At 40.2% G+C, this 27453-nt stretch overlaps 1 protein-coding gene across 10 annotated transcripts in view; it reads left to right on the plus strand.

Moving 5' to 3' along the window:
• LOC106085440 (protein qui-1) overlaps nt 1-27453 on the plus strand; it is a 470324-nt gene that overhangs the window by 203607 nt on the left and 239264 nt on the right. For all 10 annotated transcript variants that reach the window (XM_059370582.1, XM_059370587.1, XM_059370589.1 and 7 more), the window contains one exon: nt 26233-26273. The gene's annotated coding sequence lies outside the window, so the exon portion shown is untranslated. The remainder of the gene's footprint in view (nt 1-26232; nt 26274-27453) is intronic.

Consider the following 27453-nt stretch of genomic DNA (forward strand, 5'->3'; position numbering starts at 1 on the left):
CATGATAAAGAGTATGACATCCATATATCAGGGGAAGGTCGATGGGGACTGCCCTGCACGAGGTTGTGCATAAAACGTACGTAAGACGTACACATTGGCGGTATGCATTGATATCCAGTCTTTAGATCAGTACCGGGTGGACCGAAACCTAATAGACTGGATAAACCATATGCCAAGAACCAGGTGGATAAATTGTGAGTCCCATGACATAAGTATAACCCAGAAGATGGAACAGGGCTCGCCACGGGGGGACATTTTATCGCCACTCCTTTGGGTGACCACCATAGATAACCAACTTCGGATGCTGACTGAGGAGGAATTTGAACCCGTGTGCTACGATGTTATAATACTTCTAAGAGGTAAGGATCCGAATCAGCTATATATATAAGCGCCGAAAGGGTCTTGAATATGGCATACGACTGGACTCGATCCTAGGGTCTCGCTAATCCAGAGAAGACTGATATCTGCCTGTTCACCAGGAACACGAAGTTGGGCCAATTTGACGCACCATGTTTTCTCAATAGAACGATTTCGATATCGGACAAGGTCAAATACTTAGGAGTGATCTTGGACAGGAAACTGAATTGGAAGTGGCACATTCAAGAGCGTGCTTAGAAGGCGCACAGATGTTGGACCCTATGTGGTCCGTCTACAGGCTTGAAATGTGATCCGAATCCGAGGATAGTCCACTGGCTCTAGAGGAGCGTCATTAGACCAATACTTTCTTGCGCCTCAGTAATTTGATGGACTGCGATGGAGTTAAAGTGTAACGTAAGGCTAATCCCTTAGCTTCCGATAACATGTTCTCTTGCCGGAGGCGGAGAGATGAGGACCACACCTACGTAAGGCTAATCCAGCAGGTGTTTTCAACTGCATGGCCATAATACGGTGCTGCAGGCGGAAATCCGAACGATTGCGGAATGCTTCAAGTGGTCTGGTGTTTACTCGAGGACGTCGAGTGTGAACATTTTTACGGACAGTAAGCTGGCCATTAGGGCAATGACAACCAAGACGGTATGGTCACGATTAGTCTTGAAGTGTAAGAAGGAGATTAACGCCTTCTCTAAGGATGCAAGATGCAAGTCGTTTGGGTGCCGGGCCATAGCGGAGTAAGGGGCAATGAAAGAGCAGACGATTTGCCAGTGAATGCCAGAGGACTGCTGTCAATAATCTTGGTTAACCCAAAGCCTTTCGAGGTCAGTATAGCTTTCGATATCATAACGGGTTACATAGGACTACGAACTCACTTATGCCCCTAATGCTGGTCACTTTCGGAAATTTCTTGAGGTTACAGATGGATCAAAGCTAGAGGACAGAGGAAGCCTGGGAGTTTGCATTAAGGACCCAGGAACTGAGATCTGTTTTCAACTGCACTGCCATAATTCTGTCCTGCAGACGGAGGTTAGAGCGATCACAGAATGCGTCAGATGGTGTGGTGTTTACGCGAGAACTTCAAGTGTAAACATCTTTACGGACAGTATACTGGCCATCAAAGCAATGACAACCAGGATGGTAAGGTCACGATCAGTCTTGGAGTGTAAGAAGGTGACTAACTAACTTTTTTGAGGATGGCACAATCCGCATCGTTTGGGTGCCGCACCATAGTTGAGTAAGGGGGAAATGAAAGAGCAGACAATTTGCCAGTGGAGGCCATCAATATTCTTGGTTAACCCGAAACCTTTCTAAGTCAGTATAGCTTTCGATATCATAACGTATTACATAACACTACGAAATCACTTATGGAAAATCGGTGCGGCAAGTGATAGTAGTGTAGCGCATGTAGGAAAAATTATATGAAAAATGAAAAAAAAAAAAAAAAACAGTAAGGAAAGGCAAAAGTCGGGCGGAGCCGACTATATAATACCCTACACCACCGAGTATACATAATACTTTCAATTTAATACTTTAGCACTTATATCCAAATTTAGTCAGACTTTAATTTTGCATAACTATTGAAATATCGAATAGAACCTTATACGATTTTCTTACGATGGTACGAAAATTGTGGCTTCTAAAGATGTATATGGGAGTTTTCTCTAAATCGATTTTGATGAAATTTTGCACGCTGTTGGGATGTCAATTAAACCATCTCATGAAAAAAATTGTAAAGATCGGACCAAAATTGTGCCTGCTATAGCCTAAAAAGACCATATCGGATGAAAGATATATATGAGAGCTATATATAAATCTGATCCGATTATAATGAAATTTTGCACACATATTGGGACGTCACAAGAAGCACTTCGTGCCAAATTTGGTAGAGATCGGACCAAAATTGTGCCTTCTACAGCCGTAATAGTTCAAATCGGACGAAAGTTATATATGGGAGCTATATCTAAATCTGAACCGATTTAGATGAAATTTTGCACACATATTGGGACGTCACAAAAAACACTTCGTGCCAAATTTGGTAGAGATCGCACCAAAATTGTGGCTCCTACATATTTAAAAGGGCATATCGGATGAAAGATATATATGGGAGCTATATATAAATCTGATCCGATTATAATGAAATTTTGCACACATATTGGGACGTCACAAGAAGCACTTCGTGCCAAATTTTGTAAAGATCGGACCAAAATTGTGCATTCTACACCCTTAATAGGTCAAATCGGACGAAAGTTATATATGGGAGCTATATCTAAATCTGATCCGATTTAGATGAAATTTTGCACACACATTGGGACGTCACAAAAAACACTTCTTGCCAAATTTGGTAGAGATCGCACCAAAATTGGGGCTCCTACATCATTAAAAGAGCATATCGGATAAAAGATATATATGAGACCTATATCTAAATCGGGACCGATTTCAATAAAATTTTGCAAGCATTTTGGGTCGTTAAAAAAAACACTTCGTGCCAAATTTTGTAAGGATCGGATCATAATTGTGGTTTCTACAGCTTTAAAAGAGCACATCGGATGAAAGATATATATGGGAGCTATATCTAAATCTGGACCGATTTTTTCAAAATCAGTAACGTTCGTCCTTGGACCAAAAAACGACACTTGTTCAAAATTTTGAGAAAATCGGACTACAAATGCGACCTGTACCTTGATTACAAGATTACATGGACAGACAGACAGACGGACATAGCTAAATCGAATCAGGAAGTGATTCTTAGCCGATCCGTATACTTATCGATGGGTTTAGCTTTTCTCCTTCTTAGTGTTGCAAAAGAATGCACAAATCTATAATACCCTGTACCACAGTGGTGGTGTAGTGTATAAAAACTAGTACAAAATATTGAGAACGTGTAGAGATATCTGTTTGAATTATGGAATGGTTAGAGCTGAGTTGCTAGCGAGGCCCTAGGTTGTCCGTGCGCCTTTTGGCGGGCCCCTAATGCTGGTCATCTCAGTATTTCGGAAGTTTGTAGGGGTTACCGGATCTTCTTTAGTCGTCCGATTTCCAATTTTGCTGCATAGTGCTCAAGAATCCCTACAAAAAAAGTCCACATAAGGTCTACAATATCTCGTCTTGTTTCGAAAGTATTGGACTTTTAATTTTTATACCCACCACCGAAGGATGGGGGTATATTCATTTTGTTATTCCGTTTGCAACACAACGAAATATCCATTTCCGACCCTATGAAGAATTTGTATTCTTGATTGTCGTAAAATTCTAAGACGATCTAGCCATGTCCGTCTGTCTGTCTGATGAAATCGTGCGACATTCTTTAAAAATAGAGATATTGAAACTGAAACATTGCACAGATTCTGTTTTTGTTCATAGGCAGGTTGTGCTCGAAGATGGCCTATATCGGATTATATCTTGATATAGCCCCATATAGACCGATCTGCCGATTTAAGGTCTAAGGATCATAAAAGACACATTTATTACCAGATTTTGCCGAAGTTTGGAACAGATAGTTGTGTAAGGCTGTTTGACATCATTCTTCAATTTGGCCCCAATCGGTTAAGATTTGGATATAGCTGTCACGTAGACCGATCTCTCGATTTAAGGTCTTGGGCCCATAAAAGGCGCCTTTATTGCCCGATTTCACCAAAATTTGGGATATTGGGTTGGGCCTAGGCCCTTCGTCATCCTCCTTCAATTTGGCCCAGATCGGTCCAGATTTGGGTATAGCTGTCATATAGACTGATCTCTTTATTTAAGATCTTGGGCGCCAAAGAAGGTACACTTATTGTTCGATTTCGCCGAAATTTGTGACAGTAAATTCTGTGAGGCTCTTTGACACCATTCTTCAATTTGGCCCAGATCGGTTAAGACTCGGATATAGCTGTCGTAAAGAACGATCTCTCGATTTATGGTCTTGGGCCATAAAAGGCGCTTTTACTGCCCCATTTTGCCGAAATTTGGGACAGTGAGTTTTGTTAGGCCCTTCGACATCCTCCTTCAATTTGACCCAGCTCAGTCTAGATTTGGATATAGCTGCCGTATAGACCGACCTCTCGATTTAAAGTCTTGGACCTATAAAAGGCGCATTTATTGTCTAATGTCGCCAAAGTTTGGGACATTGAGTTGCGTTGGGGCCTTCAACATATTCTTGCAATTTAGCCCAGATCGGTCCAGATATGGGTGTAGCTGCCATATAGACCGATCTCTCGATTAAAGGTCTTGGGTTCATCGAAGGTACATTTACTGTCCGATTTCGCCGAAATTTGGTACAATGAGTTTTGTAAGGCCCTTCGATATATTTCTGCAATTTGGCTCAGAACGTTCCCGAAAGGAAATTCTATATGTAATTGCGCTGCTGATGCCATATTCCTTAATTTGTTAATATTGATAAATTATACAAATTGGTTATTTTTAATACTAAGTTCAAAGACGGAACAAAAAACTTGGTTCGAATATTGGCTAGACAAGGAAATAATTTAAAGATATGCCACATAAATTCTCAAAGTCTGGTAAGGAAGATTGATGAATTTAGATATATTTTTTAAGGATCAGGTATTGATATTATGTGCCTCTCGGAAACATGGCTTAGTCCTTCCATAGCTGACAGTCTCGTCATCTTAAATGGATATACTGTGTTCAGATCTGACAGAGGAAGTCGCGAAGGTGGTGTTACCATTTATGTCAGAAGAAACCTGAAAGCTAGAATTCGTTTAAAGTCTGAATTCACGGATCAGATAGAATACGTATTTGTTGAACTATCTTCAGATCGTGAGAAAGTTTAAGTTGGTTGTGTCTACCGTCCGAATAATGCGATTGACATACAGGGGCTTCAGGTTGTACTGGAGTCCGTAACACTGGGCTATACTGATATCACTGGGGACTTTAACTCAAACATACTCCTAGATCCAACTCTGACTGATGCTACGTTGACACTTGGCCTATTCGTCACCAATAATACAAACCCCACACATTTCATGTCAACCGTCAATACACTTTTGGATTTGTTATTTGTCAATAATTCTTTGAAGATACCAGATTTCTGTCCCATGTTTCTCTAAGCATGATCTGATTTATCTCGCCAACAATTTTGCTTTGCGGGAGGAAGAGGAGGACATATCTTATCGTGACTACGGTAATATGAATTATGAACATTTAGTTGGTATGGTCTACCAGTTGAACTGGGATGACATTTTTACACTTTTAACTATAGATCAGCAGACGGCTTTCATGACGGATAACATTTTACGTCTCTATGATGCAACAGTTCCAATAAGAATTAAAAGGGCTTCGGCCAACACAAATCCATCATTCAATGCAAGAATCAGGGCGCTTATCGGGGATAGGGACTTGGTTTACAGTAGATGGAAGCATTTCAAGTCTCCAAACCTGAAAGAAGAATTCCATGAAGCCACGAAGAAAGTTAACAGTTTTATTAATGCGGCTAAAATGGAGTATTATTCTTCAACATTTGATTGCGCAGTGGGCTCGAAGAGTAAGTGGAAGGTGATTGATGACATCGGAGTGGGTAAACCCAAATCAAAACACTCGATACCATGGGGATCTAGATGAACTCAGCAGGACCTTCTTTAGCATACGCGATATACAAACGGACACGCAATTTTACAGTGATGATGATGGGCCGGCTTTCGTTTTTGATGCCCGCAGATGCCCTTTTGAGTTTAGATGTGTTAGCCATGAGGAAGTTTATGAGAGTCTTGTCCGTGTTAGTCAAATGCAATTGGTTTGGACGGAGTTGATCCGAGTTTTGTACGAATCTTACTTACATATTTCCTACCGTACTTTACGTACCTGTTTAATACAATTTTGAGCTCCAGTGTGTATCCTATTACGTGGAAGCATGCAGAGATTATCCCCATTCCCAAATCAAACGTTGATTATCAGCCGATATTAATTTTATGCTATCTCTCTAAGGTTTTCGAGAAAATCCTTCATGGACAGTTGTCGGTATATCTTCACCAAGAGTCCCTGTTGTCAGAAAGACAGTCCGGCTTCCGTTCTGATCATAGTTGCATTACTGCATTGGTTGAAGTGGCTGAATCGTTCAGAGATGACATTGATGAGAACAAATCTGGTTCTTTTGGTTCACTTCAAAGCATTCGACAGGGTTGATCACCTGAATTTGTGCGTGAAGCTACGGGATTTTTTAACTTCACTGTCTGACTATGTCGTATCTGAGCGCTAGACGGCAGTCTGTATGCGCACGGAATAAATTATCTAACCCCTTGTTCGTATCTTAGGGGGTTCCCCAAGGCTCGATTTTAGGTCCATTTCTTTTTTCATTATATGCGAACGGCTTTAGAAGACGGAGTCGTATGTCTGAACGACAATTGTATATTAGCAACATAAGTCTTTGGAATAATCTACCACACGCTATTCAATGCACCAGCAACACGATTACTTTTAAACAAGTAAGAGCGTGCTAAGTTCGGCCGGACCAAATCTTAGTCTCCAGCATGGATCGCATTTGTCGAGTTCTATGCCCGGTATCTCTTTTTAGCCAAACAAAGAATATTGATTAAAAACGGAGCTATATCAAGTTATACTCCGATTCGGACGATAAATAAATGCTGAACACTGTAGAAGTCATTGTGTAATATTTCAGTTCATTCGGATAAGAATTGCGCCCTCTAGAGGCTCAAGAAGTCAAGACCCATGATCGGGTTATATGGCAGCTATATCAGGTTATGTACCGATTTGAACCATACTTAGCGCAGTTATTGAAAGTGATGCCAAAACACCGCGAGCAAAATTTCATTCCAATCGGATAAGAATTGAGCCCTCTAGAGGCTCAAGAAGTCAAGACCCAAGATTGGTTTACATGACAGCTATACCAGGTTATGAACCGATTTGAACTATACTCAGCGCAGTTATTGAAAGTGATACCAAAACACCACGTGCAATATTTCAGTCAAATCGGATAAAATGTGCGCCCTCTAGAGGCTCAAGAAGTCAAGACCCAAGATCGGATTATATGGTAGCTATATCAAAACATGGACCGATTTGAATCATACTTAGCGCAGTTATTGGAAGTGATACCAAAACACCTCATGCAACACTTCAGTCAAATCGGATAAAAAGTGCGCCCTCTAGAGGCTCAAGAAGTCAAGACCCACGATCGGTTTATATGGCAGCTATATCAAAACATAGACCGATTTGGTCCATCTACAATCCCAACCGACCTACACTAATAAAAAGTATTTGTGCAGAATTTCAAGCGGCTAGCTTTACTCCTTCGAAAGTTAGCGTGCTTTCGACAGACAGACGGACGGACATGGCTAGATCGACTTTTATGGGGTCTCAGACGCATATTTCGAGGTGTTACAAACAGAATGTTGAAATTAGTATACCCTCATCGTATGGTGAAAGGTATGTTTTTTATTCCAATTTGCTTCCAATTTTTTTTTCCGAAAATCATCCCAATGTGCATCACAAACCATTTGACAATAGTTACATTTCTTGCAAAATTTATTACATTTATCACCTTGACATTGCCCAAAAAGCTACCACAAATATATGATGGATAAATTATTTTTTATTACTGCTTACTTTGCCACCGAAATTACGAGGAAGTAGAAGACGAAGAAGGAGTAAATAAAAAGGAAAACTACCCCCTCGAAAAAATGAAAAACAAACAAAACAAAATATGTATCGTTAGAAAGAAACTGAAATGAAAAAGACGAAATTATTCTATTTCAACAATTTTAATGAAGGCAACAAATCATTTTTTATGACTTGTATTTATTATCCACAGATACTGAAAATTTTGTGTAGGTAAGTAGGTAGGTAGGTAGGTACTCGCATATCTACGCTATGTGTGGATGCCACACGCACACACTGTTGTACTTGCCCCATTGGGGGTTTCGTTTCACATGCATATGTTTGGCCCCCCTCACAGCACGCCCATATGGCATGCCAATGCTCCATCCATTTTTGTTAGTCAGCAACAACCGTGCACACAACACACTCTTATGGCAAATTACCAGATTTTCATTTTTTCACAATTCAATTGAATAAAATAATGAAAATAAGGCCTTTTTTATTTGTTTGTTTGTTTTAATGGAATTCACATCGTTGCAAAATAACAAGATAATTTTCTACGAAGGTAGGGTGTTCAGGTATTGGAGTGATTGAAAACTGAGAGCAGAAATGATTGATATTTAAGTATGACCAGCTGGACCGGGCCCGCTCCGGGAATATTTATTTTCGACATATTTATTTTCGACAATTCAAGAGCTTTTAGTGAAATACCATGCTGCGAAAATTGTAAATCGCTTGAGAAAAAGTTTAAAAATAAGTGCCTATATCTGAATCCCATATAATCTGTATTGGTTTACGAATTCCAGTTTGGATGTAAGGTGTACTCCATTCTTAAAATACTTCATTTCAGCCCGATATTCTCATGATGTCTGATTTAGGGGTGTTTTCGGGAGTGAGCTGGTCCCCCAGACACTTGGCCTGGAAAACAATATCAACATCGTGCTCTTCTCCCAAATACCATTTATTTAAATCCCATATTGCCATTGGTTTCGAGGGGAGTTTACAGGATGGGGGGTCCCCCAAACACATGGTCCTGAAATTGGTTATCAAATTCGTTTTCTAATCTCAAATACCTTTCATTTGAGGCACATATTGGCATGGTCGAAAAATGTTTACCCTTTGGGGGTTGTTTTGGGGAAGCGGTGATGCCCTAAATACATGGTCCTACATTTGGATATCAAATTCGTATTCTACTCCCAAATATTTGAGCCCCATATCGCGATGGTCAGTAAAAAATTGCTGTTTGTGAAGTATTTTGGGAAAGGGGTAGACCCCCAGAAAATTGGTCTCGAAAGTGGGTATCAATTCTTGCTCTGCACCCCAATTCCTTTCATTTAAGCCCCCGATTGACATGGTCGGTAAATATGCCCGATTTAGGGGTGTTTTGGGGAGTAAGGTGGTCCCCCAAACACTAAGCCCTCAAAATATATTTGAACCCCATATTGCCATTGGCCTCAAAATCGGATATCAAATTCGTTTTCTACTCTCAAATTCATTTCAACCCCTTATTGAAAAAGCCAGCAAATATGCCGGGTTTGGGGTATGGGCCCTGAAAACTATGTATATCGAGCTCCACTGTCTTGAAGACCCAAATTGTCTTGGTGAGCAAATACGTCCTACTTTGGGGTTGTTATTGTGGTGGGACGTCCCCTAGACAGTTGGTCTTGAATGTTGATGGTCTACTCCCAAATACCCTTCATTTGAGCTCCATTTGTCCATAGTCGGCAAACATGTCTGGTTTGGGGGGTGTTTTGGGGGATGAGGCGGCCACTCAGTGACTTGGCTTTGAAAATATGTATCAGATTCGTGTTCTACTCTAAAATACCGTTTATACCTTCTCTTCCTATTTGGGTGGGATGGCCCCATAAACACTTTTCACGAATATTGACATCAGATTCTTGCTTTACCTTCAAAGACCTTTCATTTGAGCCCCATATTGCTATAGTCGTAAATTTGTCTTCTTTGAGGGATGTTCTTGATATTATATATATATTGTATTAGATTCGTATTCTACACTCAAATACCTTTCATTTAAGCCCCGTATTGCCATGGTCAGTAAATAAGTCCTGTTCGGGGGGTGTTTTGGGGAAGAGGTGGACCCCCAGAAACTTTGTCCCGAATTTGGATATCAGTTTCTATTTAACTCGCAAATGCAAATTTTGCCCCTGAACGTTCCACTAAAGAACTTCTCACATATCAATGAGTGCAGTCCGATTCAAGTTTAAGCTCAATGATAAGGAGCCTTCTTTTTATAGCCGAGTCCGAACGGCGTGCCGCAGTGCGACACCTTCAATGGAGAGATGTTTTACATGGCATAGTACCTCACAAATGTTGCCAGCATTTGGAGGGGAAAGCCACCGCTGAAAATTTTTTTCTAATGGTCTCGCCAGGATTCGAACCCAGGCGTACAGCGTCATAGGCGGACATGCTAACCTCTGCGCTACGGTGGCCTTCCGTATTTTACTAATACCTTTTATTTGAGTCCCATATTGCCATGGTCGGTAACTATGTCCGATTTAAGGGTGTTTGGGGGGTTGGGGTGGTCCCCCAAACACTTGGATATCAGATACGTTTTCTAATCTTTGATACCTTTCATTTGAGTCCCATATTGTCGTGATTGGTGTATATATATATTTGATAGGTTTTGTGGTGGGGCGCCCCTCCCCCATTAGGTTAAAAACCTATTTGGACCAAACAGCCGTGAGGTTTGAAGCCATAGGAACGCTTTACGTACAAAATATCAGCCCATTCGGGTGGCAATTACGTCTTCTGGAGGCTCAAAAAGTCAAATCTGAAGGTGTTGACCCCTTGCCCTGTGTTCGCTACGCAATTGCTAGCAATCGACTCTTCCTCGTCAACCCATACACTGCCTCTCTCTGTGCCAATCGCGAAGTCAAAGGCATGACAATACAATGACTATTCAGAACTCTATCACCAGTTGTGCTACTTCAGCCCCAAAATAAGTGACGACCCCAAATTCTTGGCCCCACTGCTTTCGTCGCCGCTTCGTTCCCCGTCACCTCGTAATGGCCCTGGACCCAGCAGAGCCTCACAGCCTTGCCCAAATGTCATCCAATTGTTATACCCTCCACCATAGGATTGGGTTATACTAATTTCCTCATTCTGTTTGTAACACCTCGAAGCATGCGTCTGAGACCCTATAAAGTATATATATTTTTGATCGTCATGTCATTTTAAGTTGATCTAGCCATGTCTGCCCGTCCGTCCGTCTGTCTGTCGAGGGCACGCTAAGTTTCGAAGGAGTAAAGTTAGCTGCTTGAAATTTTGCATAAATACTTTTTATTATTGTAGGTCGGCTGGGATTGTAAATGGGCCAAATCGGTCCATGTTTTGATATAGCTGCCATATAAACCGATCTTGGGTCTTGACTTCATGAGCCTCTAGAGGGCGCAATTTTTATCCGATTTGGCTGAAATTTTGCATGTTTTTTGTTTTGATTTTCAACAACTGTGCTAAGTATGGTTCAAATCGGTCCATAATCTGATGTAGCTGCCATATGAACCTATATGGGATCTTGACTTTTTGACAAATCGGCCGATCGATCTACATGTATGGTAGCTGTATCTAAATATAGTCCGATCTAAACCATTTTTGGGTCCGATGTCTGGAGTCTTAAAGCAGCTCACCGCCTGTTATAGGTTTAAGATCCTACATCGTCATATCGGTCTATATGGCAGCTATATATAAATATGACGCGATATACACCATGTTTGGGTCCGATGTCGGGGACGCTAGGACAACTCACTGTAGCAAACTTCAGCGAAATCGGGTCATGAAAGGTCACTGTCTAATCGGAAAACATGCTTGCCAGCAACGACTTTTGCAGAAGCTGTGAGGACATCAAAGAAGAAGAGATTTTAGAACACCTCCTCTGTGTGTGTGTCCCGCACTAGCAGTCAGAGGGAGTTCCACTTTAGGTTCTCATTTCTTTGAGAACCTTTCTGATTTAGCGGATGTGAACATTCGCAAGTTATTGGGCTTTTTAAAGCGATCTGGATAGTTCAACGGTAGGAACTAGAAGGCATCTTCTATGCATCTGTGCCTGTGGTATCACAATGGACAAAAACTTCAAAGTGAGTCTGATGGCAGACTGCCACTTAAACCTAACCTAACCGCTATATTGCTAATCCGAGCACTTTACCAACTCAGCTACAAGGGCGACTTGGTCCAAAAAAGTTAGCAAATAGATACAGAACCCATAGAAACTGATCCCGTTTTTTTCTTGTTTTGTAGTAAAGTATGCTGGAAAACAAAAATGATGTTAAATCAAACGAAAACAGTTTGATTTAAAGAAACGCCTTTCCTTAACATTACCAGCATCTCAACCAAAATTTCCATTGAATCCTTTCACCATTAAAATGTCTCCAACCATGTAATACAATTACAGCCTTAAGTGGCAAATATAAATTACCTATTGTTATGCCTTAGGTTCCACAAATTGCTGTGGCATGTGCCTCTCCTACCCCCTGTCAACAAACTCATCCAGCCTTATGCGGAGAACTTCATCTGTAGATGTTTCATTTCACTTCTCAGCCAATAGAAATTGTTAAATTATTATGTTGAGTGGTTGTTTTTCTTCTTTGGTAGCTTGAAAATAAATTCGAGAAAAGAAGAAGAAACGTCTAAGTGGGCATTAATATTTTTTTCACTTTTTATTGTTGCACGAGTAACGGCTGAGGCAAGTGGTATAAAAAATAATGGAATAGCAAGTGAATAATAGGTCATTAAAATGTTAGCCTTTGCAGTTGCCCTAGAGTATACCAAGAAGAAGTAGGAGTAAAGGGAGAAGCGTGTAGGGTGAATCGTTTCATGATATGTATTCAACTGGAAAAGTAGCTGAAGAGCTTATAGTGGAATAAAATACAGAAGAAACGGCAGTTGGGAAGTTTTTTCCAAGATACTTTGATACGACTCGTCACATTTCAGTGCTGTTGTGGCGGCATTTCCAATCCATCACACTTCCTGTAAGATGCTAAAGTCGACCTGTAGCGAGTTCAAACATACAAGGTGCAGTTTCATAAATCAAGGTCTTAAGATCGCTTGTAAGAGTCTCCAATATAGGCAATCCTTTATTTATGGCCAAAAGTAAACAGTATGAACATAGGGCACCAATAAGGGCACACAGCTCGCTCCATCGAACTCTATCGTTGGTCAAAGTCTTGGCTTGATTCCACGCTATATGGATGGATTTCAACGCTTTTTTCGTACAGCGGATCCGAGTGTGTTTTCGGGCGTCCCCTCAATCGCTGTTCTTGCGGTTTCCAGTCCTGTACATTTCTAGCTGTCGCACGGTCGGCGTAGAATATGACTCAACCAAGTTCATATTCTCTTCCGGAATTCTAGGTTGCCCAAAAAGTAATTGCGGATTTTTTAAAAGAAAGTAAATGCATTTTTAATAAAACTTAAAATGAACTTTAATCAAATATACTTTTTTTACACTTTTTTTCTAAAGCAAGCAATATGTTGACAGGGGAAGTGTTTGTTCTTATTTGGAATTATAAGTTTAAAATAAGGTTTGACCAAGAAATTCGATGTTTTTGTCGTAAGGAGCGATTTATGACTACTTGGACTTGACGGGTAGTCGCTTGTGTCAAGCTCCAAGTTGAACAACCATATATTGGGTTGCCCAAAAAGTAATTGCGTATTTTTCATATAGTCGGCGTTGACAAATTTTTTCACAGCTTGTGACTCTGTTATTGCATTATTTCTTCTGTTAGTTATCAGCTGTTACATTTAGCTTGCTTTAGAAAAAAAGGTTAAAAAAGTATATTAAAGTTCATTCTAAGTTTTATTAAAAATGCATTTACTTTCTTTTAAAAAATCCGCAATTACTTTTGGGGCAACCCAATATCTTCCGATACAAAGGTTATATCTAGTACCTCCTGCCTGTTACAGTTAGAAAAGGTCGGTTTATCCCCTTTATTACAAATGGCCAGATTACAACTTAAAACATATTCGATAAGCAGCTCACCCTTTTCATTGCATCCGAACTTCCCCATATCAGGTGATGTGCATTAGCATCACTTCCTTCTATGAGACTCTTCCTACCTATAGAATCGGCTTCAACCAAACGACTTAAGGTTTGAAGGCGGCATCGTGTCCCATATATAGGGAAGCCAGCCAGTATTGAGACTTGTTTATTTCAAGGCTGGCCACTACCATATCTCCAGTGCTTAGCAACGGTAGAAGAAAAACGTTTAGACTACTCTTTGCAAGAATACAGGCTCTATGTCTCCCATTCCCCGTACCCTTGAGAAGTTTAGATTCCGGAATCCTTAGTCCACAAACCATTCCTCCAAACACTCATGGTTCCTGGATAAGAACCTCGTCAAATCCCCTTGCCATCAGGAGGACCTTTAGTGTCGCCGAAGCCGCCTTACAATGGTGGAGATTTCTTTGTAGAAACCGGACCTTAGTCAGGATTCAGAACTTCCACCACTGTTGTGTTGGCCTTGTCTTCTGATTCCGCCCGGAGTTTATCCTCACAAGATTCGTTAGAACTTGTCATTATGAGCTTCCGTACGCATCCAGGGGCAGGTGAGAAAGCTGTGGAACCACTCTTCCCCACTCACACTGGGCACTTGCGGTGTGGGCGATATCCCCTTAGAAGCTTCACTGACTGCTGCTGTCGAAGTATTTTCTGAGTTCCGTCCCATCCATCCCGAAAGGTCGGCTCTCTTTTCCATTGAAACTGACTGAAACTTTAGCATTCCTATACAGCTCCCCACTTAGTCTCACGATTTTTTCAGAGATGCCCTTATTGAACTTCGCGATAAATAAAAGGTATAGGTGTGTATTAAGTTCTATAGACTACTCAATGACTATGCGAGGGGAGTTAATGTGGTCAGCACTAGAACGTCCTGGCCGAAAACCTGTTTCTTCCCCAAAATACTGTCAAGTGCAGGCGAAATATCGGGTTGCCCAAAAAGTAATTGCGGATTTTTCATATAGTCGGCGTTGACAAAATTTTTCACAGCTTGTGACTCTGTAATTGCATTCTTTCTTCTGTCAGTTATCAGCTGTTACTTTTAGCTTGCTTTAGAAAAAAAGTGTAAAAAAGTATATTTGATTAAAGTTTATTCTAAGTTTTATTAAAAATGCATTTACTTTCTTTTAAAAAATCCGCAATTACTTTTTGGGCAACCCAATACGTCGCAGAAGAAGACTTGTCATCACTTTATTTATTACGTTTAGCAAGGTAATCGCCCTCCAGTTCGTACACTGGGTGAGGTCACCTTTCTTTGGGATTGTGACCATGATCCCCTTCTTCCATTTCGTGGGGACAACGATTGTATCCCAGGCCTCCCTAATTATTGGGATGATAGCTTGAGCTATAGGGTACGCTTCATACCGCAACAGTTCAGCAGGTACATTATCAGGTCCGGCTGATTAGCCGTTTTTGAGTGAGACCAGAACGGCTTCAATTTCTTCGCAGGTTGGTGGGCCGTATATATATCCCAGCAGGGGTTTCGGCGCACAGGGGGATTAGGGAAGTCGGAGCTAACGTCCTCGGTTGCCGATTCTTCGTAGCTGAAGAAACCGCGCTACGCTCTTATTGCTGTTCGGGTGTTGTTAATTCCGATCCGTCCTCATCTTTTATTATTGCCGTTAGCCTTATATTATTGCCGCTCATTTGCTTTATTGACTCGTAAACGCCCTGCATGTTTCCAATATTAACTGCATTTTTGGCTTGCTCTGCCAGCATATTAAAATATATTCGCTTATCTCTGCTAACTAGGCTCTTGAGCAGCGAGGCAAAGGCGGGATACTTAGCCCTGACCGCGATTTTTGTTACACTTCATTTTGCCCGTAGCATAGCGTTGCGTAGACGTTTCCGATGTTTTATTTACTCTACACATTCGTTGCTTATCTAAGGTTTTTGGGATCGTTGAGCAATGCCCTATGATGGAGGTGGCCATCGGCTCCATGTATGGGTGTTATTTTGCAGCTTCTCCGTTAATGTTGTCTTGTATACGCGCCCTGTTTCGGGGTCTTTTATGTTTAGAGGTTGAACTTTGTGCTTTTTGTTTGAGTCCTTTTGACGACTGGGCGTAGAAGTAGAGTGGCCACTAAGAGTGTATGGTCACTATCGATGTCAGCTCCTCGTCTAGTTTTGACATTCATCAGCAAGCCTAGAAGGAGTTTGCTGATAAGTATATGGTCGATTTGAATATGGGGTTTTCCATCGAAACATTGAGGAAAATTTAATAAAATTTCGATTAAATTAAATTACTGATAGATCTTAGAAAAAAATCTCTGCTCATTTCCTCTACTTGCCTCCAATTACGCGAACGTGATATTTCAACACATACCGAGTTTCAAAGAAGAAAAAAAAAACAAGCAGAAAAAAAACACTCACATTTCACCCAATTCCACATATTTCCTGAGGACTCGGCAATGATTTGGTTGATATGTCACGAATCAATCACATTTGGCGAGCCAACTTAAATCGGAGATTCATACGGTCTATAAGCAAATATTTCACTGTTACAACGAATGTAGCACGCATTGCTCCAGAGCACTTTTGAATTCCCTCACTTCACGTTCACATGAACGAACCAACGAATGAACGAACGAACAAACACCCCTGATAATTGGATCGACAATGCAAAACAAACACTCACAATGTGTCCACTTCAATTTGACCAAAAAGCATCACAGATGTGAGTGTGGGATTTACATTCACATTTATGACGTGTGCGTTTTTTACACTGCAAAGAAAGCCCACGTATGAAGCTATGGGACTGCGTAGAATCACATTTGATTGGGGGTGTGTGTGTGACATGTACATATGTGTGTATAGTGCGTGCTAGAGCATAGCTTAGGTTGCTACTTAAATTTCTTCAATTGTTCCCTTCACTTTACTTAACTTGTGATTGGAAACATTTGGAAAAGTTGCGTACCATTGTAAATGGCATTTTGAATTGATTTGAATAAGCGGAGCATAATTTTGGTCAAAACGATAAATGTCATACGGCTCGAAGAATGAATCCTACATTTGTGTTTGTCAGTTTGTCTAAATCCGTTATCGTTACAAAATCGGGTTGGGACATGGGCCCCTGGACTCTAGGATAGTCCAGGGAATTTGCGCCTTTTTGCTGTAAAAACATAATGGAGGCTTAGATTTTTTTTTTTTTAATTTTTTTAAAAGCTTTTAAAATCTTAGGTCTTAGAGTTTTTGAGTCGAGTTTAATGGCCAAGCGAATGTAACATATAAAGGATATTTTGTTTTTTAATTAAAGAAATGTTTTAAGTATCTCAGATAAAGCAGGACGCATATTATAACACTGGTGAGCGCTTTTTGATTAGTAGTTAGGTCACCGTCGCCATGCTCCAAAGCGCAGTGGAACAAAATTAAAAAAAAAAACACTAATAAACAAGAAAAAGCGTGCTAAGTTCGGCCGGCCCGAATCTTATATACCCTCCACCATGGATCGCATTTGTCGAGTTCTTTTCCAGGCATCTCTTCTAAGCCAAAAAAGGATATAAGGAAAGATTTGCTCTGCTATTAGAGCGATATCAAGATATGGTCCGGTTTGGACCACAATTAAATTATATGTTGGAGACATGTGTAAAATGTCAGCCAATTCGAATAAGAACTGCGCCCTTTGGGGGCTCAAGAAGTAAAATAGAGAGATCGATTTATATGGGAGCTGTATCGGGCTATAGACCGATTCAGATCATAATACACACGTATGTTGACGGTCGTGAGAGAATCCGTCGTACAAAATTTCAGGCAAATCGGATAATAATTGCGCCCTCTAGAGGCTCAAGAAGTCAAGATTCCAGATCGGTTTATGTGGCTGCTATATCAGCTTATATACCGATTTGAACCATATTTGGCATAGTTGTTGGATATCATAACAAGATACTTCGTGCAAAAATTCATTCAAATCGGATAAGAATTGCGCACTCTAGAGGCTCAAGAAATCAAGACCCAAGATCGGTTTATATGGCAGCTATATCGAAACATGGACCAATATGGCCCATTTACAATCCCAACCGACCTACACTAACAAAAACTTTTTGTGCAAAATTTCAAGCGGCAAGCTTTACTCCTTCGAAAGTTAGCGTGGTTTCGACAGACAGACGGACAGACAGACGGACGGGCAGACAGACGGACGGACAGACGGACGGACATGGCTAGATCAACATATATGTATAATTTTTGGTCTCAGACCAATATTTCGAGTAGTTACAAACAGAATGACGAAATTACCCCCATCCTACGGTAGAGGGTATAAAAAATAATATTTTGTTATACACAATTGAACAGTGACTTGTACTTATTGGTATTTGATCCAAATCGGAACATATTTCGATATAGCTGCTATGGGACTTAAGGTATGCAATTTTCACCGGATTTTGATGAAAGGTGGTTTACGTATATAACCGAGGTGGTGGGTATCCAAAGTTCGGCCCGGCCGAACTTAACGCCTTTTTACTTATTTGTTTCGATATTTGAGCAGTATCTAGCAAAAAATTATTTTTGGAAATCGCACCATAAACGAAGATTTGGCAGTTCCAACAAATTTTCGAAATACCGGGATCACTAAATTTAGTGGCCTGCAAAAAGGCGCCTGAACAACCTAGGGCCTTAAAATTTTGCACATGAGTGCTGTCCGATTCAAGTTTAAAGCTTAGTGATAAGAGACCTTTCGTTCATAGCCGAGTTTGAAAGGCGTGCCACAATGCGACATCACTTTTGGGGAGAAGTTTTTACATGGCAAAATACCTCACAAATGTCAGCAACATTAGGAGATGAAACATACTGCTGAAATTTTTCTGATGTGCTTGCCTGGATTCGATCCCAGGTGTTCAGCGTCATAGGCGGACATGCTCTGCGCTATGGTAGGTCTTCCTAGGCATTTATAGATGTATCGATGGTCTGTCTGTCCTAGCCCTCTTTCTGGACATGAGTTGAAGAACTTGGATTTTATGTGCATTCTGGCTAGCCTCTCGTTCACCGGAGAGGATTTGGAGTGTATTTGGAGACATGGCATTTCAGCCTCTGACTCCACAAATAAATTCATATCTCATATCGTGGACGGTATAGTAAAACGCCTGGTACTTCTTAAATACAGAGCAGCAAACATAGTATTTTACGCATAACCCATCCCAATTGTGGTGTGAACTGATATCTGTCTTTTTTTTTGTATGTTAATCGAAAATGTTTTCAATTCAAATACATGTGTACTTTTAGTAGTATTATCACCTTTATCTCCTCTGGCATTTTTTTTTCTAACATTTTTAAATTAGCAGATTGCAGAACTAATCTAATGGAAATTCGATTCATTCATTTTCTCTATCCTCGACAATGACACAAATTTGCATTTAAATGCAATCAACATTGTTAAAGAATGCAAATCAATTTTGAATTACAAATTGATTGAGCAGAAACTAACAAGTGCTCATGTTAAGCACTACATACAAGACTAAGTACTGGTCAGAAACATTGCACAAATGTCCGACACAGAAATGATGCAATTTCGAGAATTTTATATTGGGATGAGATCTATGCACAGCAGGAGCTAAATATGTGAAAATGGAAGGTAGTCTTTATAGGCTTTATATGTAAGTAGCTGACCCGGGCCCGCTCCGCTGCGCCTTCTTTTACTTTATATGGAACACAAGTTTCCTTGGAATATTTATTTTCGACAATTAAAGAACTTTTAGTGAAATACCATGCTACGAAAATAGTATATCGCTTGACTAATAGTATAACAATATAAGTGCCTTTAACTGAATTCCATATGATCTTTATTGGCCTACGAATTTTAGTTTTGATATAAGGTGTACTCCATTCTTAAAATACTTCATTTCAGCCCGATATTCTCATGATGTCTGATTTAGGGTGTTTTCGGGGGTTGAGGTGGTCCCCCAGATACTTGGCCCTGAAAAAATATCAGCATCGTGCTCTTCTCTCAAATACCATTTATTTAAACCCCATATTGCCATTGGCTTAAGAGGAATTTACAGGATGAGGCGTCCTCCAAACACATGGCCCCTAAATAGGTTATCAAATTCATTTTCTAATCTCAAATACCTTTCATTTGAGCCACATATTGGCATGGTCGAAAAATTGGTTCCCTTTGTTGGTGTTTTGGGAAAGGGGTGATGCCCTAAATACATGGTCCTACATTTGGATATGAAATTCGTATTCTACTCCCAAATACCTTTATTTGAGCACCATATTGCATTGGTCACTAAAAAATTGCTGTTTGTGGGGTATTTTGGGAAAGCAGTAGACCCCCAGAAAATTGATTCGGATATTGGTTATCAATTCTTTCTCTACTCCCCAATACCTTTCATTTAAGCTCCACGTTAACATGGTTGGTAAATATACCCGATTAAGGGGTGTTTGGGGTGGTCCCCCAAACACTAAGCACGGAAAATATATCAGCAACGTGTTCTATTCTCATATATCATTTATTTGAACCCCATATTGCCATCGGCATCAAAATTGGATATCAAATTCGTTTTTTAATCTCATTTAAACTCTTTATTGCAAAAGTCAGCAAATATGTCCGGTTTGGGGTATTGGCCCTAAAAACTATGAATATTTAGTTCCACTCTCTTAAAGACCTAGATTGTCTTGGTGAGCAAATACGTCCTATTTGGGGGTTGTTATGGTGGTGGGACGTCCGTTAGACAGTTGGCCCCTAATGTTGATATCAGATACGTGGTCTACTCCCACATAACTTTAATTTGAGCCCCATATTTCCATAGTCGGCAAACATGACCGGCTTGGTGGGTGTTTTGGTGGATGGGCGGCCACTCAGTGAGTTGGCATTGAAAATTCGCCTTGAAAATTGGCCTCGGATTCGTGTTCCACTCTAAAAACCCTCTTATTTAAGCCTCATATTGCAAAAGTCAGCAAATACTTACTATTGGGAGGTGTTATGGGGGGTGGGCTGGCCCCATAGACACTTTTCCAAAATATTGATATCAGATTCGTGCTTTACTCCCAAAGACCTTTCATTTGAGCCCCATATGGCTATAGTCGTAAATTTGTCCCCTTTGGGGGATGTTTTTGGTGAGAGGCGGCCCCCCAAACACTTGGCCCCATATTTGGATATCAGATTCGTATTCTACATTCAAATACCTTTTATTTAAGCCCCATATTCCCATGGTTAGTAAATAAGTCCTATTTGGGGGTAGTTTTGGGAAAGAGGTGGACGCCCAGAAACGTGGTCCCACATTTGGATATCAGATTCGTATTCTACTCGCAAATACCTTTCATTTGAGTCCCATATTGCCATGGTCAGTAAATATGTCCGATTTAGGGGTGTTTTGGGCCTTGGGTTGGTCCCCCTAGCACTTGGTCCGACAATTGAATATCAGATACGTTTTCTTATCCTAAATACCTTTCATTTGAGTCCCATATTGTCGTGATTGGTCTAAATATATGTTTGGTATGTTTTAGGGTGGGGCAGCCCCACCTAGGTACCCCTAACGGAGGGAATCCGAAATTTGGATACCAAATTTTTATTTTTAGGATACTATATGAGAGCACACAAAATTTGGCTTAAATCGCACCACCCATCTCCGAGATCTGGCGTTTCTGAAAATTAGGGTAAGGGGGAGGGTCCGCCCCCCCTTGAGATATCAAAAAATGTAGTACCCTATTTTCACCACGGGGTCATTATGCACCATCTGTGAAAATTTGAAGAAAATCGGTTCAGCCGTTTCTGAGTCTATAAGGAACACACAAACATAAAAACAAACAAACACACATTGATTTTTATATATAAGATTTTATGGTCTAAATTTCGCACCAAAGTTTACATTGTGGGACACTAATCGACCAACACGCTTACGCAGAGTGCGAACTGAAGAAAATATGGCAGCTGTATAGGTCAATTTTAATGGTGACCATCAGTTATCGATTCTTCGCCGTTAGCAGCCGAACGGCCTTCCGCAACGCAGAATTGTTGATGAATGGGCTCTTGGAAAATTGGCCGAGGATCCCTTCACTATAGGATGGGGGTATACTAATTTCGTCATTATGTTTGTAACTACTCGAAATATTCGTCTGAGACCCCATAAAGTATATATATTCTGGATCGTCGTAACATTTTATGTCGAAGGCTATCATCATGGCTATCATGTCCGTCCGTCTTTCTGTCTGTCTGTCCGTCCATCCGTCCGTCCATCCGTCCGTCTGTCCATCCTTCCGTCCATCCGTCCGTCTGTCCATCCGTCCGTCTGTCCATCCGTCCGTCTGTCCATCCGTCCGTCTGTCCATCCGTCCGTCTGTCCATCCGTCCGTCTGTCCATCCGTCCGTCTGTCTGTTGAAAGCACGCTAACTTTCGAAGGAGTAAAGCTAGCCGCTTTAAATTTTGCACAAATACTTCGTATTAGTGTAGGTCGGTTGGGATTGTAAATGGGCTATATCGGTCCACGTTTTGATATAGCTGTCATATAAACAGATCTGGGGTCTTGACTTCTTGAGCCTCTAGAGGGCGCACTTTTTATCCGATTTGACTCAAATTTTGCACTTGGTGTTTGGGTATCACTTTCAATAACTGTGCTGAGTATGGTTCAAATCGGTACATTACCTGATATAGCTGCCATATAAACCGATCTTGGGTCTTGACTTCTTGAGCCTCTAGAGGGCGCAATTTGTATCCGATTTGAATGGAATTTTGCACATAGTGTTTTGGTATCACTTCCAACAACTGCGCTAAGTATGGGTCAAATCGGTCCATGTTTTGATATAGCTGCCATATTAGCCGATCTTGGGTCATGACTTCTTCAGCCTCTATAGGGCACAATTCTTATCCGATTGGAATGAAATTGTGCACGACGTGTTTTGCTATGACCTCCAACAACTGCGCTAAGTATGGGTCAAAGCGGTCCATGTTTTGATATAGCTGCCATATAAGCCGATCTTGGGTCTTGACTTCTTCAGCCTGTATAGGGCACAATTCCTATCCGATTGGAATGAAATTGTGCACGACGTGTTTTGCTATGACTTTCAACAACTGTGTTAAGTATGGTTCAAATCGGTCCATAACCTGATATAGCTGCCATACAACCCGATCTTGGGTCTTGACTTCTTGAGCCTCTAGAGGGCGCAATTCGTATCCGATTGGAATGAAATTTTGCACGACGTGTTTTGTTCTTATCTCCTACAACTGTGCTAAATTAAGTTCATATCGGTCAATAACCCGATATAGCTGCCATATAAACCGATCTTGGGTCGTGAGTTCTTGAGCCTCTAGAGGGCGCAATTTTTATCCGATTTGAATGAATTTTTGCACGAAGTATTTTATTATGATATCCAACAACTGTGACAAGTATGGTTCAAATCGGTCCATAACCTAATATAGCTATCATATAAACCGATATTGGGTCCTGACTTCTTGAACCTCTAGAGGGAGCAATTCTAATCCGATTTGAATGAAATTTTCCACATAGTGTTTTGGTATCACTTCCAAAAACTGTGTTAAGTATGGTTCAAATCGGTTCGTAATTTAATATATAGGTGTCATATAAACCGATCCGGGATCTTGAGTTCTTAAGCCAATAGAGCGCGCAATTCTTATCCGATTGGAATGAAATTTTGCACGACGTGTTTTGCTATGATACCCAACAACTGTGCCAAGTATGGTTCAAATCGGTCAATAACCCGATATAGTTGCAATATTAACCGATCTGTGATCTTGAGTTCTTGATCCTCTAGAGGACGCAATTCTCATCCGATTTGGCAGAAATTTTGTACAACGGATTCTCTCATGACTTTCAACATACGTGTCTAATATGGTCGATCAATAGATTGATACAGTTCTCATATAAACCGATCTCCCGATTTTGCTTCTTGAGTCCCTACAAGGCGCAATTCTTATCCGAATGATCTGAAATATTACACAATGACTACTACAATGTTCAGCATTCATTTATGGTCCGAATCGGACTATAACTTGATATAGCTCCAATAGCATAACAGTTCTTATTCAATATTCTTTGATTGCCTATAAAGAGATACCGCGCATAGAACTCGACAAATGCGATCCATGGTGGAGGATATATAAGATTCGGCCCGGCCGAACTTAGCACGCTGTTACTTGTTACTTTTCCTTTGTTTCTCATATTAGTTCTTATAGTTTTCCGGGGGCGGGTTACTGGCCCAGCGCCCCAACCGCCCTCGTTGTGGCGAGCCGCTTGCTTCAAGATCCGACGATGGCCTTCAGCCACCCCTAACCTGGGAACAGACACTGATGTTGGCCATTGGTTATTTGAAGGCGCCAATAACTCGCCTTGTCATCTCGAGTATCATTGGCACTCAGTATTTAATTAAGAGCCAGTGCAACCTGACCCCTCACTGAGACTCTCCTCTCGAAACGTTGAACATCTGTTAGTCTCGAATAACCTTCCATGTTCTCTTGGAGCCTATTGCAGAAGTAAAGCGTCTATAATATTAGTCTTTCTTGGCTACCTTAAACAACTTATTGACGTGGTCTTTTGCTATCTGGAGGACACTTCTCTAGTCTTGAGTGGAACCGTAAGTTCCTGTAGGTCACGGATATTCCTGTGTAGAAAGTCAGTTTGTTCATCGATAGTTTCCATACGAAATATCAGATCCCAGTCGATAAGCACAGCACTCGAAAGCAAAAAATCATGGTCGAGACTGGCAAAATCTCTATATGAATAAGTTTCCCTAGACTCTTTCCCTTATTTGACCACTCAATGTCCGTGTTTATTTGTTTACACTTTTCGCGATATTACTTCCTTTAAAAGCCTTACCTAAAAACATAGAAGGCAAGTTTTTATTCACATTTTTGTTTTTGAAGCATATTTTAAATTTAAACCACATGGTAGGTAGTAATTTTTTTTTTTTGTCAGATACTTTTATAATCCTTGTAAAATATGAAATTTGTATCTGCGGTCATGTATGTTTTTCAGTGTTTACTATGATCTATACGACATGTAAGCGATTGGGAAAGATTTTGTAGCATCTTTATGCACGCTTATTATCATCTTCTTGTAAAGCTGCTCCAAATCTCCATTCAAACGACGAACTTCATTCAATTATGCATGAGATTTTGGGATTCAACTCCAATATGTTTGCATAAATTATGAGTTTCCATTATCATAGTGCCCGTGTGTGTGTACAAACATGGCATACAGTAACTCACATAAGTCTAGCATGTGTAGACAAAGTGACACACACACACATATACACCTACTACATATGTAGGCGTTTGTATGATTGTTGATTCATGATGGAAGAGAAGCTCTTCATTTACTTCTTTTTTTCCAATTCAACTACAAACAATTTCTTTACTTAATAATTTTAATGGATCATCCATTTACCAAATTAAATGTGCGCAATAACAACAACAACGGCAAGAAAAACATTTATTACGACATGTATATTTCACAGCAGCGACAGTCATCTCAATCCAGTTGTAATAGGAAAAGTCCAAAAACTTTGTCATTTGCCGTGGTGTATTTTGAAAAAGAATTCATAAATATTTTATATTGCCTTCATGTCCTTGCCTCAATAAGCAAGGCAGAGGAACAGGTGCTCAAACTCAAGTTGAACGAAAATTCAAATTACGAAGAACGAAAAATGAAATTCAAACATTTGAGTGTATTTCATTTCTGTGATAACTTATGAAGGACCAGATAAATGTCGTAATTAAATTTTGGAAATATTTGGGCCACTGCAGAGCTCTTAAACATATTACATTTTGCTTTAAAATTAGTTTTCTTCATAAATGTGAGGATATAGGAAAAGCTTTTCATAAAGGAACAGGGCAGTAAATCGACATCAAGCTACAATTCGATGCAATCCCTCTTAGATCTAGTTTAGTAACATGGAAGTCTAAACAGAAAGATTCTGCTTTAAAACTTAAGCAAATATAGTACAAACTTTGACAGAGCCTACTATAGAATACCATACACCACGTATTGAACCAATCATCACAAAATGTTCCCCACATCACGTTTTTAATCATAGGAAAACAATTGTTCTCCTTTATTGGGTGTGACATTCTATTCTCTTCAAAGCGTTGTCCCCCCGGCACGCCGTTCGGACTCGGCTATAAAAAGGAGCTTCCTTATTAGTGAGCTGAAAAAGGACACCAACTTATATATGTGCCTAAAGTGTGTTCAATGTTTCTTTATGAAAATTTCGTGGAAAACTTTGCATTTGGAAAAAAATGTTCTAAAAATCGTAAAAGAAATCTATATAAAATAATAATAGAACATTTCTATAAAAACTGCAAAAATTAATGAAATCTTAATACTACATTAATCAAAATATTTTCTTTTTGTTTCAGAGCATTCTGTATGTGGTGGATTTTTGATTTGAAATTTAAATGTGAGTGAAAGATAAAATGTTCAATTATTATTATTACTTTTGTATAAGTTTATCTGTGACCAAGGACATTAAGAACAAGCAAAAAAAGGCTAAGTTCGGTCGGGCCGAATCTTATATACCCTCCACCATAGATCGCATTTGTCGAGCTCTAGCCTCGGTATCTCGTTTTGGGCAAACAAAGGATAAAAGAAAAGATGTGCTATGTTTTTTAAACAATATCAAGTTATGGTTCATTTCGAACCCTAATTGAACTGAATATTGGAGACCATAGTAGAAGTCATTGTGTAAAATTTCAGCCACATCTAGTAAGAATTGCTTATTTAGGGACTGAAGAAGTAAAATAGGGAGTTCTGTTTATAGGGCATCTGTATTAGGCTATAAACCGATTCATGCCATATTCGACACTTATGTAAAAGGTCATTAGAGAAGCCGTTGTACAAAATTTCAGCCAAATCGGATAATATTTGCGCCCTTTAGATGCTGAAGAAGTCAAGACCCCAGATCGGTTTATATGGCAGCTACATCAGGTTATGGGCCGATTTGAACCATTCTTAATACAGTTGTTGAAAATCATAACAAAACACGTCATCCGAAATTTCAGCCAAATCGGATGGGAATTGCGCCCCCTAGAGGCTCAAGAAATCAAGACCCTAGATAGGTTTATATGACAGCTATATCAGGTTATGGACCGATTTGAACCATTCTTAATACAGTTGTTGGAAGTCATAGCAAAACACCTCATGCTAAAATTTCAGCCAAATCGGACTAGAATTGCGCCCCCTAGAGGCTCAAGAATTCAATACCCCAGATCGGTTTATATGGCAGCTAAATCAGGTTATGGACCGATTTGAACCATCCTTAATACAGTTGTTGGAAGTCCTAACAAAACACGTCATGCAAAATTTTATCCAAATCGGATAATAATTGCGCCCTCTAGTGGCTCAAAATGTCAAGACCCCAGATCGGTTTATATGGCAGCTACATCAGGTTATCGAAAATATCGAATGTTGCGATTATCGATAATTTGCAAGCTCTATGCCCTACACATGCTACCACTTGACGCACAGATTTTGCATTTGTGAGCTCGCTGTCCAATGACCTCCTGCTTACTTCCTTTCAGCAATAGGCTCGTCTTCTCACAATCTGGATTTCCCCATAAGATTTTCGGCGTCCTACCGAC

This window comes from Stomoxys calcitrans, chromosome 5 (assembly GCF_963082655.1).
Source record: "Stomoxys calcitrans chromosome 5, idStoCalc2.1, whole genome shotgun sequence".
NCBI classification, from domain to species: Eukaryota; Metazoa; Arthropoda; class Insecta; order Diptera; family Muscidae; genus Stomoxys; species Stomoxys calcitrans.